Genomic DNA, 12,438 nt, shown 5'->3' with positions numbered 1-12,438 from the left:
GATATTTAACTCTCAATCCAAAACACCAGCCAAACTTCAATAAGAGAAAAAACCTCAGCTATACCTCCCTCTCCATTAAAAAAGTTGTTGTAAAAATACTAATTTCACTTTAATTTATGGTCTCAACTTTTAACTCAGCTTTTTCAATGGTCCTTTTATCTGGATAATACAAAATGGAAAACAGTTTGTGCTAATTCTGCAGAAGTTTCTTGCAGTTAATATGCACTACGGTAGTAAGCATTTCAGGCCTTCTTAAAACTGGAAACTTAAAAAGTTATGCAACAAATAGTACTAGCATACAATTAGATTTTTTAAAAATATTTTCCAATGGTTATTTCTTACCAGTCCACCCTCAAACTGCCTACCACCTGAGGTAAAGTGTCCATATTTTGACACCAACACCACCTTACATCACCTTACAGAAATGTGCTAAAAACATCCTCTGGGCCTCCACAAAGTCCTGATCTTCTATTTGAATGTAAACAGAAAGTAAGTTTTTAATTAAAATCACAGAACAACAGATAGAGAAACAGGGCTTTGCATGTGTAACAACAAAAGATATCAATTACTGTAAAAAAATTACCTTAAATGTCATAAAATGTATTGAAATTTATACACTTAAAACGATGCCAGGGTGAGAGCAAAGTGGTGAAATCAAGACAAGGTGTTTAGGTATAGTCACATTTCAAAAAGGTCACAGTTTTCAATTTTAACAATAATTACGCTCTTTCAGCTAATGGGGCAAGGAGTCTGAAGAGAAGTCTGGTCCAGACTACTTCACAGCAAAGTCTTCTCTACATATAGTTTGTATATACTGTGTGTATTCACTACTGACTTTGCCATTTAGGCACTTGAATCTAACAATACAGGCACATCAACGTTATGCTGACCATACGTGTTGACAAAGCATCAAAAGAATATCCAGGCATTCACACCAATAAAAACATTACTCACACTATTGTAACTGATGTCTTCAGTGGGCACAAGGGCAAGTCAGCATTCAAAATTTGTTTCTAGTAAAAGGACCACTGGCATAATATCTCAAATCTATTGCAGAAAAGCATATTCACCTTTCGCTGCCTTCCCTGTCATTGCCTGTAATTTCTGCTAAGTTAACCTAAAAGAGGAATATATGAGAAAACATTGCAAGTCCTTAGCTTCAAGACACAGCTTGTATTTGGGTAGATCTTTTCATTTACTTTAGGAAACAAGATTATTGTCATGTAAAGTCAAAGGAAGGTTTATTAATAAAAAACAAACCACATGATACACATCACATGATACGTGAAGGAAAAGAAGCCTCACTCCCCTGAACACACTCAAATAAGCATGGTTTGCTGACTCACTTTTTAAACCTCATCCTACACTTTTACTAAGGAGAAAAACAAGGCATTAAGAACTTAAGGCATGTAAGAAACTTAGAGAGATGTGTCCTTTCTTAAAATAGCCTCAAGCTGTGCCCAATGCTGATCAAGGTCACCATCATGGCTATGAACTGCTAAATCACATTTCAACAACAGATCCATGTAAACATTCACATATTGAAAGCAGAACCAAAGAATACAAACACTATACTATGTCTCCGTATTTGAATTTGAGGAAGAATGCTCTGAGTGTTCTCTGATACAGTAAGGAAACTGTAAATAAAGAGGAAGAAAGCTTCACATACAATCTCTAACCTATGCTCAGTAAAGCTTCACACACAAAGTGACCAAATGCATATTGGCCTTCCCAGGCCCTTTGTGTTCACATCTGAACATTTTTCTCAAATCCATAGTCATCCACTTGGAACTTTTTATTCATCTTCACGAGTTCCTTCCACAGCACTATTTTAAATTAATATCTGTTTCTAGTCTTTCATGTCTGCAATCTCTTCATTTCCCCTCTTCCTTTGTATTCAGTTGCAATATCTTCCCAAGAGACAAACAGAGAGAATACCAGATCAAAAATGCCCTCCCTCAGCACTTACCAACAAAATAGTTTAAATGTCTTTGCAAGGGACTGACTTCCAAGAATCGCATCTTGAAAATGCAGCTCATCATCACAACACAGCTTTTTTAAGGAACAATCCCAAGACATATCGTCTAAAGAAATAACCTTAATATTTGCCTAGAGAGAAAGCCATCTCCTAAAGCTTTCATGAAGACTGCCAGACAGAGCATCTGCTCAGCAGCACCATAAATTGTGCCCTGAATGTTCTCATCCCTTCTCACACAATTTACTGATACTGAAATGTGGGGAAAAATAAAAAAAAAGTTGGCCACTACTGTCAGAAGTGAACAAAGCTGGCAAAGACAGACCACAAGGCTGAGATAAGAGGCTCTGTAGAGAGAATGATGACTTAAGACAATTTCTGAGTTTCTGTAGGACAGAAGTATTCCCAGGTGTGATGGTTTCACTCTAGGCCTTCCTGGAGACCAGCTTGTAACCAGGAAGGAACTAGGAAGGTGACCACGGAAGTATACCATGCTATTCCTTTACGTAACTTGAGGTATAAATAAAGCCAGCAGGAGGGACCTCGCTCTCTTCCTCTCCGGCGAGGTTCGAGAACGGTGGGTCCCTGTCTCGGTCTGGCTTATCTGGAGCTGAGGCCCACAGTGACTGCTGTTATCTGCCACGCGTGAGGGGAGAGCGCTGGGCCGCGTCCAGCCGTCCTGCTTCTCTCAAGGGAAGTGGTGAGATTTTGCCAGTTCTTCAGTTTGCTGCTTACCGGGTTTTTAGATTGTGTAGACCCGTTTTGGTTTTGTCCCTTTTCGTCCTATTTTGTCCTTTTTTCCCTTCTCCCTTCCCCTCTTCCCTTTAGGAAGCTATTTAGGGTTTCTGGGGTTATAGGTATATAATATTCTCACTGTATATATCTGTTTCGTATGTAAAATATATATTTTTGCAATAGCTTTGGCTGCTTGGTTTTTTTCTTCCCTCTCTGGGAAGCAGACCCCGTAGTCAAGTTTCGGAGACTTGGCAGGAAGCCAGCTTGAAACTTGCACACCAGGTTTTGGGACGGGAACAAAACTGCAAGATTGATAAGATGAAAGGGCTACTTACACAGAAAGTAAGCAAAGCACAGCACACATAGAGGCACGCACAGGAAGCACTGTGTGTTTTTGTAGTATCTGAGGTTGTAGGAGGAAATTAAAAAAAAAAAAAAAGAAAGTTATTGCACATGAACAAGGAGATAAAAAAATTCTGTGACAGCAAACCTGAAATGTACTCGCCGAGAACCAGGAAATGTAGACATTAAAGAGAGACTGTCTCTATTTTTCTGAGAGGCGAAGATCAAAGGCATAGGTCTTTTTACTGCTGCAATGCCAACAGAAGACACTGGCTGAGTCTGATGTATGCTGCTTACCTATTTTTCTACCAGCTGAGGTACAGTTCCAGTGCAATCCAGACAAACTGGTTGGAAGGCAAACAGCAAAATACGCTTCCTTTCCCTCTTTCCCCTTCCTACTGTTTTTAAAGAGCCTCTGTTGTTACCATTTTACTGCCTTTCAAGATCAAAACCAGCTCTAGCTTTCTGTGTTCTGACAAACAGACAACAGTAGAGGGCACCAAAAAGCAAAGCAGGTTTCCTTGATCCTTCAAGAGCTTAGTAAAAAAGGAACCTACCCACTACCACGTGAAGCTGAAGAGTAAAAAAAAAGAAAACCATCCTATTAAATCATAAACCTAGGCAATTTTTGCCCACAGCAGAACTTAAGTACTCCGTGTTAGATTATTTAACTTGATACAGATACATACACAGAAAACCGTAAGTTTTATTTCTGTATGAACGGATTAAGTCAAGCCTGCATCTTCCAGAAGTTTCAAGAATCACTCCTCCACAGTCAAAGCAACTCTCTGACTCAAAACAGGAAAAAAAGAAATTTCACATCTTTCCTATTCTTGCCTTTCAAATCCTTCTGGAGCGGGGAAGTGGAGGTGGTGGAGCTACACACAAAGATTAAGTGAGAGGACCTTTTTAAGTCCAAGACTTGCTCTGTACAATCTAATTCTCATTAGATTCACTAGCAATTCAGTCCATGTAGTTTCCATGAACAAATGTGTATGACAGCTCTGATGTGCAACAAGAGTACAATTTCATAGTACAAGATTATAACTCCATATCAGGTGTGAAGAAGTAACTTCTCTTCCCAACCACATCATTTTTATACTCGAGTAAGAGCTGGCACAGCTGCAACTCTTAAAGACTTTCTCAGCAAATAATTAAAAAAGTAACAGTATCAACAATATAACTTAAAATAATATAAATTATCTTCCTATTATAACATCAATAATATTTTTTTCAATACATATTGAAAAAATGTATTCCAACAAGCTGATGCATAAACTTAAAAAACCACCACAGTACTGATGCCACTAATACCAGCTTCTGAGCCAAAACCATATCTTTCAGAAAAAGAAAAGACAATTATTCACTGTGAATACCACACCACTGCAAGTACAAAGCAAGGACTGATCAAATTGCAGCTTCAACTTTGTATTTGTGTACTTTTGTTAATTAACAAGATCTGCAAAGTGAACCAGATGAGCAACAACTAAAGTTTAACCTGCTCTCTAAGTCTGGAAGATGACAAAGATTCACAAAGGAGACTCATGAGATCTCTCATTTTTAGGTGGTTTACATACCACTTCTCACAATTACCACTTCTCACACGTAATTCTCCTACTAACAGTTCTCTGAAAAGCTTCTTCACATCGTTATTTTATGTTTGCATAGGTTTTGTTTTTAACTAGAGATGTGGTGATTAAGGAAGATCAAAAACATTATCAACTTTCATTAGCCATTAAATCCGCCAGTAAATCTATCTGCTCTTCTGTCTCATACTTAATTTTCTAATGACTGCACCCTCCTTTCTCTTACTGCACATGACAGTATCCAAATGGACTTTTTTCCTCTCTCTCAGAACAATGAGTCCCTGATACCATGGCTGCAATATCCCCTTGAAAGTAAGAAAGGTAATGTAACACAATGCTGTGAATTAAGGAATCTGTTGGGCCAGCAGACTCCCTGTGGATAAATACCATAAATTTGGCAACTGAAACCAAAGTAGTTGCCTCAGTGAATGACATTTAGGAACAAGAAGATCAGCAGCAACCTAATCAAGCAGTCAGCAACACTTCAGTAAGGCAGACTAGTAGTTGTGTTCATATTACCACTCCAGTTGCCCCACTGTAACTATACATGTGAACTTATGAGAAAATACTAATCTGCTTCAAGTATTACCTTCAAAAATTTGCTTCGAAATGCAAATGCTACACGTTCATAAACATTTTCACGACTTACAGTTCAATGAACTTCTGCATAAGTAATGACTAGAGTACTTGCTCTAAACAATTACAACTTAAAACGGATGTTATAAGTAAACATCTCAATGCACAGTCACTTTAAAAACAAAATTCTTGAGAAAACAAGAGGCATCCTTCTGGTCTAAGCAACGAAAAAAAAATCTCCTTTGTGTTATATAGGAATTAACTCATATCTACTGAGAAATACGGAATGCCGTAACACATATGCTTGCCAACACCAATGCTGCCAACATCAAACAGTTCTTTTGATCGATTTAAGGGGATTAAAGACACCTGCAGGCTTCATTTGACTGTGTGGAAGGGAGGACGTTTAGCGCTTCAGAGACACGCCGAACCTGCGTGTCCTGAGGGCAGCACACAGCGATCGAGTCCTGGAAAACCAGTTCATTTCTGGGTTCCAGTTCTACCTTTCACCAAAGCAGATGGAGCACCTTTAACAAGACCGATAACCGCGTCCCTCCCCTGCTCCTGTCCCCCGTTCCCGGGCCGCCTCACGGGGGCCGCTCGGGCCCCTTCCCCTCCCGCCCCACGAGCACCGGGCGGCGCCGCCGAGGCCCCGCCCCGCGCGAGCCCGCACTGCCCGCCGCCCCTCCGCGCGGCCCCCGCGCCGGTACCTGCGACCCCCCGCCGGCTCGTTCGCGGGCGCCGAGGCCGCCGCGGGGGCTCCCCGGGCTCCCCCGGCCCCGCCGCCGCCGCCGGGGCCGCCCCGGGCCGGGCCCGACCCTGCCCCTGGCGCTTCCGGGAGCGCGCCCCGCGCGCGGGGCTGACGTCACCGCGCGGCACGCGCGGCGCGCCCTTTGTCTGCGCCGGGACGGCTGCGCGGCCAACGCGCCTGCGCGGCGGCCCCGCCCCCGCCCCCGCCCCCCCCCCCGCCCCCCCGGTCCGGTCCGGTCCGCGCTCGCCCCCTTCTAGTTTCGGTTTGACGGAAACACCGACCCGGGCAGCGACCTCGGGGGGCACCGCCCTGTCGGCCACAACAGCACGGACTGCCGCCTCCAGGGACGGCGACTCCGCCGCCTCCCTGGGCAGCCCGTTCCAATGTTTAACCACCCCTTCTGTGAAGAAACTCCTCCCAGTGTCCAACCTAAGCCTCCCCTGGCTCAGTTTAACGCTGTGTCCTCTCGTCCCGTCGAGAGAAAAGCCCGGCCCCCGCCTGGCTACGAATCCCTTCAGGAGTCGCCAGAGGAACAGGATCGGCATCTCCAGCGCTGCTCAGCAAAGGGAGCAAACGGCGCCTGGCAGAACTGGTTTACTCAAGCTATTCCCCTTAAATAAAATATCATCACCCCATTATTTACCTTTCAAACCTCCCTCCGCTCTCTGCCTCAGCCTAACTAAAGATTTCCCCAAACCTGATCCAGGAAAACAAACCATCTGCTGTAGATATAAAGAATTAATGTCCTAAAGTAGATGATTCACTAGGCATGAAAGTGGTTTAAAATCAGTTAAGTGACATCCTTGCAGCTGCCAGATGCGAAATGAAAAAGGCATAAAGCTGCTCAGCAAACATATGCAGAATGGACTAAGGGGGGGTGAGGGTGTGTGTGTCTGACAACAACACACACCATGAGGAATGAATTTGAGCTGTTCTAATTGGACAGGACGAATACTTTCCAGTTTTGAAATGGAGGGAATAAAAGAAATTCCTTCTAATATTCCCATTTTTCTATGTATTGTCCCTCACACATTCACCACAAGAGGTGCATACAGTCTTATACACATATGAATAAATGTGATGGGTCCTTTGAATGTCTGAGTTTCTGAATCATTTTTGTTCAGCTATGGATGACTCTCATGCCTACACTGCAACATCCAAAGTGGAAAACAAAGTGGATCATGCTTTTATTGGATCAGAACCTGTGAAATATTTCCTTTCTTGTGAAAACATCATCTAATGAGTCGACAGCCCTCTGTATTACAGACTGAGGACTTGATGTCCATCAAGACAGGCAAATGAGAGTAATTTCACAGAACAAAAGAATTTTTTGGGTTGGAGGGGAACTCTGGAGATAATCCAGTCCAATCCCTCTGCCAATGCAGGGTCACCCAGAGCAGGTTACACAGGAATGTGTCCAGGTGGGATTTTAATGTCTCCAGAGAGGGAGACTCCACAACTTCCCTGGGCAGCCTGTTCCAGTGCTCTGCCACCTCCAGTGTTAAGAAGTTCTTCCTCACGTTGAGGTGAAACTTCTTTTGGTTTAGTTTATGGCCTTTGCTCCTCGTCCTGTCACTGGGCACCACTGAAAAGTTCAGGAACAAGAAATTAGTAGTAAAGAAATAGAAGATGTACTGAGTATAACTGGGAAATGTAAAGGTTAGAAATAATAAAATAAATAATGCAGCTATGTATTTTGGCCATAAGTACCAAGCAAAAGTCAATTCCTTACATGCTATAAGAAAACAAATCTAACAGTAATAGTAATACTATGAAAATAAAATAAGTGAAAATAAGTGAAAAGGGAGAAAAGCAAAGTAAATATTTGGAAATAATAATTCCCAGCCCCTTAGTGGTAGTGAAAAAATTCCACTGGATTGACCCCAGAGTGCTTTGTGTTTTTCATTACTACTAGGTGGTCAATTTGGTCAACTGCATGAGAACCAAGGAATAGATAACTTAATGAGATCTCTAAAAAGAGATGTCACAAGAGTATGTCACAAGAGATATGTCACAAGAGTAGTTAAGAGTTGCATCTTTGGAGTTTCTTTTCAAAATGAGAAAGCATCCTTTAATGGAAGCACACCACTGGCAAAACAGCCACCCAAAGGACAAAAACATATTTTTAAAACTAAATAAACTGAGTATGATTGAAAGGCTCTGCAGGAGCAATTAATCTCTCTGTTAAACACTAGTAGGAATGAGCATTAAAGCAAAGTAACATACCAAGGAATAACAGTTCCTTCTTATAAGTACCTTTCCCTAAATGCTGTGCTCCATAAAAAAAATTTATTCAGTTTTGTCATTTAATATTTATACTTCTAAGAAAAATCAAAGAAATTACAAGTGTGAAAAAGGGTTCCCTCAAGCTATGCACTGAGGTTTAAAAGCTCCCATCTCCAAAGCAACAATTATTTTTAAATAAATCTCAATAGAAATCACTTTGCAACACCAAGTAAAATGTGAAATGTCCTCTGTAGCTAAGCTATATTAGCTTTCTTTGTAAGACAAGAGGAACTGCTTTTGGTGCTATGAAATTAAACAGGTTCTTAGTACTGCCATAATGCTCTCAACAATGACACATCCGTCTTGATTCAGTGAGTCCACACACGAAAAATCTTAGACTTCGTTTCCTGCTGATGTCACTGAACATGAATTCAAGATTCTCATGTGCCAAGTCAACAAAATCAAGTAATTGGGGTGGAAGCCTGGGAATTGTTTTCATTAAGATTGCAACATTCCTTTAGCATGTGTGGTGTAGAACTTTTCTCATCTGTTGTCTGGAAAATGAAGACTGGGCTTTTGGAGAAACTACTGTAAAATATATGCAGATTGCCAGTCAAACACTAAACTTTACATTTCTCCTGAAATGCAAAAGCTGGTTACTTATAGTCAGGCAATTATATTGACTAATCAAAGATATGTCAAAGTATTCTGAAGGTATGCTTTTCATAAAGTTTCTAGAATTAATACAAAAAGGCCCAACACTTAATAAATTTGTAGATAAATACATCAGTTAAATCCTGCGTTTTATCTTCAAATGATATTCACAGAAGTTCACAGAATATTCTGAATTAGAAGGGACCCAAAAGGATCATCTAGTCCAACTCTTAAGTGAATGGCCCACACAGGGATCAAACCTACAACCTTGGCTTTATTAGCACCATGCTTTAACCAGCTGAATTAATCTCAGGGTTATTCCTACCAAAACGAACAGGTGCTATCTCTCAATAATGGCAGAATAAATCAGCACTCTGATTTTCGAAGTAATTTACAGTGGAAGCTAATAACAACTTCAATAACTGACACAAGAAGATAGGCATATGTGAATACAAGCAGCAGAGAATTGCAATTGTACCCAAGTACTGCAACCAGCTGCTTTTAGGAAGCACTACTTATGATGGAGAGTTTTTACAAGAGCATGTAGTGACAGGACAAGGGGGAATGGCTTCAAACTGAAAGAGAGTAGCTTTAGATTAGATATTAAGAAGAAATTCTTTACTGTGAGGGTGGTGAGGCACTGGAACAGGTTGCCCAGAGAAGCTGTGGCTGCCCCATCCTTGGAAGTGTTCAAGGCCAGGATGGATGGGGTTTGAGCAACCTGCCCTAGTGGAAGGTGTCCCTGCCCATGGCTGGGGGGTTGGAACCAGATGATCTCTGAGGTCCCTTCCAACCCAGGCCATTCTATGATTCCATCATCCAGTTGGTCTGTACCTGCCAATGACACCAAGTGCTAGTACTCTAACTTCTGTCTTAAAACAAGAGCACAGAGTTCAGTGACACATCTGAGAAGAGTACAGACAGTCTCTGAGGACTGTTTACTGTATTGTCAAATAAGTGGTTATTTTAATCAAGGGATCAACTAGAATTTCCTATAAAATGAAAGGCAAACAGCTTCATGTATTCTCACAGAAAAATCAAAACTCTTACCAAATAAAACTGACATCTGCAGAAAAACACGTGTTTGAAATACACCCAAACCAACATTCTTTCTGCTTTTTATACTAGTTCTATTTCAGTAAACTTTTACAGTTGGGAGTTCTCATTTGGTGCAGAATCAATCCCAGTGATGAAGATTGTTTTCTTCCACCGTTTCTAAATATGCAAAAAAGTAACATTTGATCCAGTTCCTCTATTAATATGGAGGCAGACTGTGTGCCAAACAACTACTCTTCTGAAATTTACACGGGGTAAGCTGCCACATCCCTTCGTACTCCCTCCCCTCAGACCAGTGAAGCACCTAAAAGACTGAATTTCCAATAAGACTTAAACCAGTTTTAATTACCCTGTGTAGTGGGTTTCTGTGGCTGGGTTTTGGTAGCAGGAGGACTACAGGGTGGCTTGTCAGAAGCTGCCAGAAGCTTCCCCTGTCCCATGGAGCCAATGCCAGTCGGCTCCAGGATGGGCTTCCTGCTGCTGGCCAAGGCCGAGCCAAGGAGGAGCCTATATTATCAAGCCTATGTGATAATATATTTAAGAACAGAAAGTTGTTCCACAGAAAGAATTCCAGCCAGGGAAGAGCAGAGAGAGAAGATGGGAACAACAAGGTAGACACCAAGGTCAGTGCAGAAGGAGGGGCAGGAGGTGCTCCAGGTGCCAGAGCTGAGGCCCTGCAGCCCCTGGTGCAGAGCAGGGTGGGGCAGAGGTGCCCCTGCAGCCCATGGAGGAGCCCGTGCTGGAGCAGGTGGATATCTGAAGGAGGCAGTGACCCCGTGGGAGGCCCAAGAGGGAGCAGGGTCCTTCCAGACCTGCAGCCCCTGGAGAGGGAAGCCCACGCTGGAGCAGATTTTTCCTGGGTGGCACTCGTGGCCCCTGTGGGGGACCCACGTCAGTACAGCTCATTGGTGAAGGACTGACCCCATGGAGGAGTGACCCATGGACAGCAGTTTGAGAAGAACTGCTGCCCGAGGGATGGACTCACACCGGAGAGGTCCATCAAGGGCTATCTCCTGTGGAGGGACCCCACAGGAGCAGGGGAAGGACTCCTCTCTCTGAGCAGTGGCAGAAACAACAACTGACTGTAACCCCCATTCCCATCCCCCTGCACCATTGGGGGGGAGGAGGGAAAACAGGGAAGGAAGGAGGGGTGGTGGGAAGGTGTTTTTTAAGATTATTTTATTTCTCAGTCTTTTGCTCTTATCCTGTTAGTAATAAATTTAAGTAATATCCTCACTCTGAGTCTGTTTTGTCCGTGATGGTGATCAGTCAGTGACCTTTCCCAGCTGTTACCTCAACCCATGAATCCTTTGCTGTTTTTTTTTCTCTCCTCTGTCCAGTTGCAGAGGGAGAGTGAGAGAATGGCTTTAGTGTATACCTGGCATCCAGCCAGGGTCAACCCACTACACCTTGATATGAAATAAAACTAAGGGAAGACAATTAGTGTAACACAGAGGTGATTGTCCACGTAATAACAGAAAAGCAAGAATAGTTACACTGGTGCATGAGGATGGCAACAGAGTGCACAAGACCCAAAAAACAGAGCAGTGAATACTGTTAAAAATAGTTAAGCAATTAATCAAGTGGAAACTTAAAATAACGTTGGCCATGTTCTGGATAGCATGTTTGACCAATATCTGTAGATTGAACCAGTCCCCAAATCTAGGGTGGTACCTAAAAAATAAAATTAAACTAAAAAACCAAACCAAACCAACAAAAAAATTCTCAGGAAAACACAAACAAGCAAATACACACACACACACATACATATACACACACAAAACTGGAGGAAAGTAAGAGTGAAAGGGTAAAAAAGAAAAAAGGCAGTAGAGCAGTAAAAGAATCTTTCTCTGAAAAGAAATCTAGCTCTAGGATAAGCTGGAACAACTATAATATTAACTTACTCCAGAATTTCCAAACACAAGGATTTGTGCACTTGGTCTATGCAGTTCGCATTTCACTTCCTAAGAAAGATTATTTAGAATTTGACCAATACATGCCCCTTTCCAGGCATGTCAAGCCAAAAAGTTAGTTTTCTATGAAGTGTCATTGCACACAATGTAACACACATTACATGTTAAGCTAATCTTAATCAATCTGCATTATTTACAAAAAGTAAAGCTTATGGTAAAACCACCAACAGTAATAGAAACATGAAAGCCAGTCAGTCTCATGAGCAGTTCAGTGTTAAAACTTTTTCCTTCTGCATGCCACACTTACACTACTGATGCAAGTATCATTTAACATTTAATATCCAGCACTCTACTGACCCAAAGCAAGGTAATCTGGGAATGTGTTAAAAAAAAGTTAAGAAAATGCTTACACATGACTAGACAGGTTGGTACTTTAAGGCTGCAACCCTGAACAGAAGATTCATATCTGTAAAAGCTTAAATTCCCAAGTCCAAAACAGGAAAATACAGCTACTGTAAAAAAAACCAAAACAACCCTTTGAACACTTAGCTAGGCTCTAACCTCTGAAGCCAGAAACCAGTGCTGTTCTTCATTAACCGAGGGTGTCAATATGGCAAATCACAA

The 12,438-nt window shown here is 42.1% G+C and overlaps 1 protein-coding gene across 3 annotated transcripts in view; it reads right to left on the bottom strand.

The window, feature by feature from the left end:
• Positions 1 to 12,438, bottom strand: part of RNF38 (ring finger protein 38) — a 105,863-nt gene that overhangs the window by 38,813 nt on the left and 54,612 nt on the right. The gene's annotated exons all lie outside the window — the stretch shown is intronic.

The sequence above is a fragment of the Pseudopipra pipra genome, chromosome Z, assembly GCF_036250125.1.
Source record: "Pseudopipra pipra isolate bDixPip1 chromosome Z, bDixPip1.hap1, whole genome shotgun sequence".
Taxonomy (NCBI): Eukaryota; Metazoa; Chordata; class Aves; order Passeriformes; family Pipridae; genus Pseudopipra; species Pseudopipra pipra.
This window is presented reverse-complemented; position numbering and strand designations above follow the sequence as displayed.